Consider the following 7,814-nt stretch of genomic DNA (forward strand, 5'->3'; position numbering starts at 1 on the left):
TCATTGTAAATAAGAATTTGTTCTTAATTGACTTGCCTAGTTAAATTAAGGTTACATTTCAAAATGTAAAAATAAATAAACTACACATGGAAAGCTGCTAGAAAATAATATTTAAATGATTATCAAACCATTTAGAAATTCTGACCCTGAGGTCACACATTGGCCCCTTTATTTAGAGAAATCTAGACTTGGTTTCCTCTATTGTAAATCGCTCCTCTTTCACCCCAGCTGCTAAACTAACCCTGATTCAGATGACCCTCCTACACATACTACATTAAGGAGACGTAATTTATAGATCGCAGGAAAGGGTGCTCTCGAGCGGCTAGATGTTCTTTACCATTCGGCCATCAAATTTGCCACCAATGCTCCTTATAGCACACATCACTGCGCTCTATACTCCTTTGTAAACTGGTCATCTCTGTAAACCCATCGCAAGACCCACTGGTTGATGCTTATTTACAAAACCCTCTTAGGCCTCACTCCCCCATATCTGAGATACCTACTGCAGCCTTCATCCTCCACATACAACACCCATTCCGCCAGTCACATTCTGTTAAAGGTCCCCAAAGCACACACATCCCCGCGTCGCTCCTGTTTTCAGTTTGCTACAACTAACGACTGGAACGAGCTGCAAAAAACAGTAAAACTGGACAGTTTTATTCAAAGACAATCATGGACACTCTTACTGACAGTTGCGGCTCCTTCTTGTGATGTATTGTTGTCTCTACCTTCTTGCCCTTTGTGCTGTTGTCTGTGCCCAATAATGTTTGTGCCATGTTTTGTCCTGCTGCCATGTTGTTATGTTGTGTTGCTACCATGCTGTGTTGTCTTAGGTCTCCCTTTATGTATTGTTGTGGTCTCTCTCTTGTCGTGATGTGTGTTCCCATTTGAAGAGGCTACAGTGCGCCTCCGGTAGTATTCTGTAGCATAAGAGCAATGAGTGATAAATTCCCGATTTAGTCCGTTAGGCCAAACTATTTTTCTGTAGGTCAATATTAAATTCTAGAGCCAGAAAGGTTAGAAATTAGAGGATTGATCTTCGGTGTTCGAGCTGAAGTATTTTTGTCCGCCTATCGCACTATAACAGTGTGGACTGACTATCTGTATTATGTACCGTGTCGCTCCGGTCAATATAACGCTAGCAAAGTATGCCGAAAGGTTTAATGTGAGACGTCACTAGTAAACCCACCATTTCCATGGTGAGAGGACCCTAATTTCGTGCTTAGAACGTGATATAGCTGGCACGAGAGGCTAAACTAACAGAGAGGGAACATTTTTCACTTCCTGTGTTCCGTTTAAATTCCTCTGCCTTGTGCGACGGAGTCCCGCTCTTTGTACTTCCGTTTGATTTCAGCATTCAGCATCACTGGTGGTGAAGAATCGCAAATACATCTCTTAGAAAAAGTGTTGGAAATCCAAACGTTAAAATAATCCAGCAATCTCAATTGCTTGGGTATTATCGTCTCATTCAATTTATTAATTTAAATTGTCGGACATACCTTTCTAGGTTCTTACAATTAAATGAGACACCTTAAACTTTGCAATAGTAACCTAGATGAACCAACTTCCCAGGTGAATTTAAAGTTTAATTCCCAGATAGCCTATCCAGGTATGATTAATTATTATCATTGATTAATTCAATTTGCTTTTGCAAATCAATTCACGTCCAACTTCCACAGTACTGTCCAGTACTGATGGTTCATTAATATCTATAAATAGATTAAAATCGTCTTTGCAGCTCCCAATATATTCCAAAACCAAACTTTGGAAAATTAGGAAAAACATTTTTCCCCCTTTCAAATGTTCTAATAATGTGCAAGCTATCAGAGGGGGTAGTCCCCACTCGCCCGCTAATTACTGAACCTCCACCTGCAAATGGATTGATCTCTGACCTCAGCAGCGATACCAACCCTAATTATGCAATTAGTGGAAAAGCAGACAACAACGCTTTCCAAAATCAAAGGTTCTCTCCAGTCCTGATGTCTTACCACCCGAGATTGGCATCTGTCCAATACCGCAGTGCACAGCTGAAGCATGAGCAGGTAATGCTAGACAGAAAGGGTCAGGTGGAGAGAACCAGGAAACCAATGACAAATGCAGAAAAGGGAAAAATTCTAGCTATGGAATGGGGCTTGAAAACTGAACAATTAAATGTTATTGCAAAAAAGTATGACGATGAACAAGCACAAGCTCTGCAACAAAATCGTCTTCTACAGAAACAAAATCGTATGCTACAGGAATAACTTGATTTAGCCTAAACTAAATACGATGATGTCCACGCCAAACTAGATAAATCTGAAGAGTTATCTACAAACAGGAGCACTCAACTTGATAACCTGCATGCAGTTTTGTTGAACGTTCAAAGTAACATGGTTCTACTCAAAACGCTGCAGACCAAAGACGATCATTTAATGAACACAATGACAAAGTTGGATGACAAATCAGCAGAACTCATTGAAGTCGCTGACCAAATGAATGATGAGAGAACTCAGGTGATGAAAATGGAAATATTGATTTCTAAGCAAGTGGAGGAAATCTCATCACTGAATCGCTCGCTCCGTACTCAAGACCTCTATCTGCAAACCATGACAGATAAGTTTGAGACCGAATGGAGCAAGTGTGACACTCACGTGTCCAAAATCAGTACTCTGAGTGCTCAAGTGGACTCTGCAATGCAGCAGAATACCACTCTTAGGTACCATCTGGAGGAAGTCCAGAATGGTCAAGCTCTACAGCGTGACTACCAATCCAGGCAACCGGAGCCCTGTACTCACAGGAGCAAAGATGATAGGTTTCAGACCTTGCCTCCCTCATGTGTCCCTCAGTCTTCTCCTCTTGGCCATTCGGCACTGAGTAATATTTCGCCTCTTGGCCAACAACAACAAGGCTTGGCTTCTCCTCCTGGCCTTTCGGCCCCAATCTCTCCACAGGATGAAGCCAACCCTCTCCGCCCGCTTGGCGCAGAATACCTTGACAAACTCGTCAAGAATTTCCCCACATTTGACCCCGTTCCAGGTCAGTCAAACGATACTGAGACGTTCCTAGCTGACATAGAGGACGCATTGGATGGCTACCCAAACGCTACGGGTTCTGACAGGGTTTACCTGTTGAAGCGAACGTCGAATAGACACGTGACAAGGTTCATTAGTCTACAACAGCAACATGTGCTAAATGACTACACTTAACTTGCCACAGCTTTGAAATTATAATTCAGTGGTTCTGCGACTCGCAAACACGATAGCTCACTGGCTAACACCGTCAAACAAGCTCGGAACGAACACCCACAAGCTTACTATCATAGGCTTCGTTCAGTTTACTTTGGCCTACTCACTGAAACAGGCATTGAAGACCTGTTACCTTTTAAACAAATGTTCCTGTCGAACATGTATCCTACCTTCATTACCTACTTGGGCCCTGCCGCCCACATTGGCTTGCCTATCTTACAACTCAGAGAGCTTGCAAGCACAGCTTTTGAGGCATCAAAAGTTCACAACGCTAAGAGCCCTGACCACTCGGTTTTGAAGTTTGACCAGGAGCACTCACTCTAGTTAGAGGGTGCATTATCAGGTATTAGAGCGTTGAGAGATGACGCACAAAAACAGTTTCTACCACGAAACCATGATTCCAATAACCTCCGCGGTCAAAATAACTGTGAAGTACGTTGCCATCAACATGACTACCGCTACAATCGACCTGTTCGCTACGTTTCTGCACCCAACCCACAAAAGGTGTCAGAGCACAAGGGTAACAAAGGGTTGAAGGACGATCAACACGTAGACCAATGTTCTCCAGAAGTTCCACTACGGGAATAACTAAAGTGAGAACAATTTGAAAAAAGGGTCAAAGATAAGTCACAAGGACTAGACAAGGAATTACCGGACACCAGGTCCACAGGAATTAACACCCATAGCAAGGACGTTAAAGTTCTAATTTCTCCCGCTCTCATTCAAGACCCTATCCAGGGCCCGCTTGATCAAGAAACAAGCCCCCGGGCTTTGTCTACAGACTCTGATACAAAGGTTGCAAAGAAAAAGGTCAAACGCTTCGTTAAAGCCAAGCGCACTCAAAATTGGAAAAGTCAATCTACTCCCACCTTGAACAGAAATGGCACATCACGTCGTCGCGAACGACCACTCCACTTTGTGGGGAATATGTCCACTAACCACGAATCTAAACAGCCATTCATGGAAACAGTCCTGGAGGACTGCTTAACCTGTCATGCGCTAATTGATTCAGGTGCGACAATATCACTCATCTCTCAAAACATTGTTTGATGATCTCAAAAGGGCTTTGAAGCCAACTAAACGTTGGTTAAAAGTGGAACGATGCGACACTACACTTCGAGGGATCACTCAGACTACCTCGTCTCTCACATTGAGAGTCATGCTGAAACTACACTTCAAGGACGTATCGCTCGTTCACCCTGTGTATGTTACCAGCCTTGAAACTGTAACCCTGCTTCTTGGAGCAGACTTGATGGATCGGTTACTCCCATTGATGGATTGGAAAACCAACCAGGTATGGTCACAGGCCACCATGCCTTCTCCACTGACCACTTCCCCTAACGCTAGCTGCAACGCAGTCATTCACGAGGGGTATCTGTCGAAAGCACCCCTTGGGAAAAAGACGTTTAGAAACATCTCGGGGCAGAGTCTGATCCAAGGAGATATTACGATATCTCGACACATTCCATCAGCCAACCTGATTGACCATTCTTTTCATGATTTCGAGCCAGCTGTCTCTGTGAATAAGCAACATCCCTCCTCCTTGCAGTCATGCAATACAGTAGTTGAGATGAAATCCTCTTGCCCTTCAGATACTTCCGCAAGCACTGCGGCCGTATCAACAAGAAAAACATTATACTCTGCTTCCGATGATACACCTTCCGCTCTGTTGGAGACTGTCATCCCTTACAATGACACTAATGACGTCAGTCCAGCAACTGACCCGATGACTCCCACTGGTGAAACACTTTCCAATATCACAAACCGATATCCTCGTCTCAGTTCGCAGGTACTGAAGAGGTTGCCACACGCGGACGCGGGGGTGACTGACACCAGGAGATTTAGTTGAAAGGTTACAGACATTCACATAACAACGCGGCCGCTGACAACTCGTACATAGGGCCCAACCTTTTCGTTTGCGCCTCGGACACCAACCCCACCCGCTAGTGGGGGGGTCCGGAGACACAAATGGGGGGAATAGTAGCCCAGACCCATGATGAGCCTCATCGAGGCCGGTAGGGGGGGTCGAGACTACGGACAACACCGTACGAGGCCGCCAGAGCATAAATCAAATGTAGTTGTAAACTCCAATTTGTAAGTCGCTCTGGATAAGAGCGTCTGCTAAATGACTTAAATGTAAATGTAATGTAACAGTGAGGAGCAGATAGTACTGAGGTGTACCACACTGATCGTAAAGAAAGTCCAGTGGACTTGTCCACCTCCAAAACAAATGGCAACAATAATCATTCCTTGCCATGTGTAGGTTCAACTACAATACAACTAGTAAAATGCTCCAACCATGTGTTCCGGTAGTATAATATTTCAGAATAAATCTGTAGGATAACTGGTCCCTTTAAGCACCAGTACCAATACCAGCGACAGTCAGTCTAGCTACAATCAGTAAGAAGGTTAGAGACCTAACCAATCAAATTACCCTTGACAATAGCGACATAGGAGTGCAACACGTGGAAGGGAATCTCCAGTGCACTCTTCCAATGGTTAACACACATGTCACTAATAAATAGAATCCTCCATTCAGGAGGAAAATTATTAGAATCATTAACCACGATCACATCACGTATGACTGGTCCAATACTTAAAGAGTACTTCCGTGGTGAGGTTAGCTCCTCCGTGGATAACATAGCTATGAAAGAGACTTCATACCTATCGCCACTACAATAGTGGAAGACACAGTGACTTGTAGTAAAAATTACTATAGACTCCCTCGACACCAATTCTGACTGACCTCCAGGCATTAACCTGAAAATTACCTGACTACGTCAGACTCATTTTGAACACGTTGTAATCTGCCAGGATACTTGGTTTTCTTCCTTTGATATGCACGCTTACGGAACATCCAATTAGGATTTAGGATCACTTAAGGGTCCAAGCAAAATACCAGCCTTAGTAAATAAAGTTGAACATTTACTTCTAGGCCTTTGACTCTACAGCACTCACCAGGTTTCTTTCCAGAAGTCCATAGGTCATCCCTGTAGACTACCAAAACTAGTGCCTTACAACTGTAAACTTATCATATAGTTATCAACTTAGGATAGTGCCTAAGCAACACACCAAGTAGGAAAACCCTAGATATGGCATTAGAGACAATGTCATGGTAGTCATTTTGCCAGAACATTGGACGTATATACAGTCCAATTAGATGATTTTTGTGTGAGAACAAAATCTTGTATATCTTTTGTTTATGCCTCCATTCCTTTTCAGTTCAGTTCCTTTGACACTTAGGAAGTGATAGAGCCATAAACAAAGTCCCCATACAACCATCACTTGGTGCCACAATGCCGATCATTGGGGAATTAATGTAATTATATATATTTCATGAGTGTGTGTGCGTACGTGCGTTGTTAACATCTGCCTAAGTTACTGCCCAGATCATCCAGTCTGGACGACGACCAGATGATTGGTCTGGAACGGCGACCCCAAATCCGGACACCCACGGTCCATCCTTGTGGTGGCATGCCCCGCTGTCAGGGAGCCTACCAAGGTAAACCACCAGAAGGGGGGGGTGACCGCAACGGCGATCACCAACCAGGACATCCCCTGGCCCTCCCTGGGGTATTTTGCAGCTTCCAGGGAACCTACCAAGGTACATCACTAGAAGGGACCGCAACAGTGATCACCAACCGGGCATGAACTGCCATCCTTGTGGTGGACTGCTCCGCTTTCAGAGAAGCCTACCAAGTTCAACCACCAGAGGGGACTGCAACGATGATCTACAAACAGGACTTCACGTGTTCATGATTTTATGTTGATTTGTAACTTGCAGGACAAACAAGATCCAAACCACCAGGGGGGGTATGTCATGACGTTGGCCTTTTTGGGTATGGCAAGCCCATCCCCCTCTCCCTGCCTCCCTCTTGCCTCCTTCAACTAGGCTGCTGTGGTCAGAGGTCGTAAATTCCTGAGAAGACCTCATGGACACACAGTTATAGAGAGTAGTTTTTCATGGAGACAAAGGAAATCCTTCCACCTCACAGAACTTTAGGTACGAACACATTTCACGTTCCGGAGAAAGTGTAAAAGATCGGTGAAGAATCCAGCTACGAACTGGTCTGTTTGTCACAACTTGGGACGCTCATGGGAGACTGTATGGCCACATCACCATAAAGCTGTTTATATAATAGCCCAAGATAGGTTTACATCTAATTGTTGTATAAGATGAATGAGTGAGTATGATACTGTTTACACAATTTTACAATGTGATTTTGGACTGTTTAATGAAGGAAAACTCAAAAAGGGAATTGGATTTGAACTAAATCAGAGGACCGCCCCTGAGCCCAGTTAGGGCCAGACATCCTGGGACATCCCTTTCCTGCCATTCCGAATAAAACCCAACTTTGAGAAATTATCACCAGACCATGTTTTTCTCCATTTAGGAGGGGAACAAAGGTTGTAGACCAAGCTTACCTCAATTACGAGATGGCTAAAGGTGTAGACCATTGCTGAATCTTTTAACCATACCACGTGGTTAAACTCTTAGACTATCGATACCGACAGAATAGGAACAAGTCTTTGACATTGATTGCTAGTCTGCAGCTAGGAAGTCGGCATCATTGAACGCGAAGAAAGACA

Source organism: Oncorhynchus keta, chromosome 10 (assembly GCF_023373465.1).
Source record: "Oncorhynchus keta strain PuntledgeMale-10-30-2019 chromosome 10, Oket_V2, whole genome shotgun sequence".
NCBI lineage: Eukaryota > Metazoa > Chordata > Actinopteri > Salmoniformes > Salmonidae > Oncorhynchus > Oncorhynchus keta.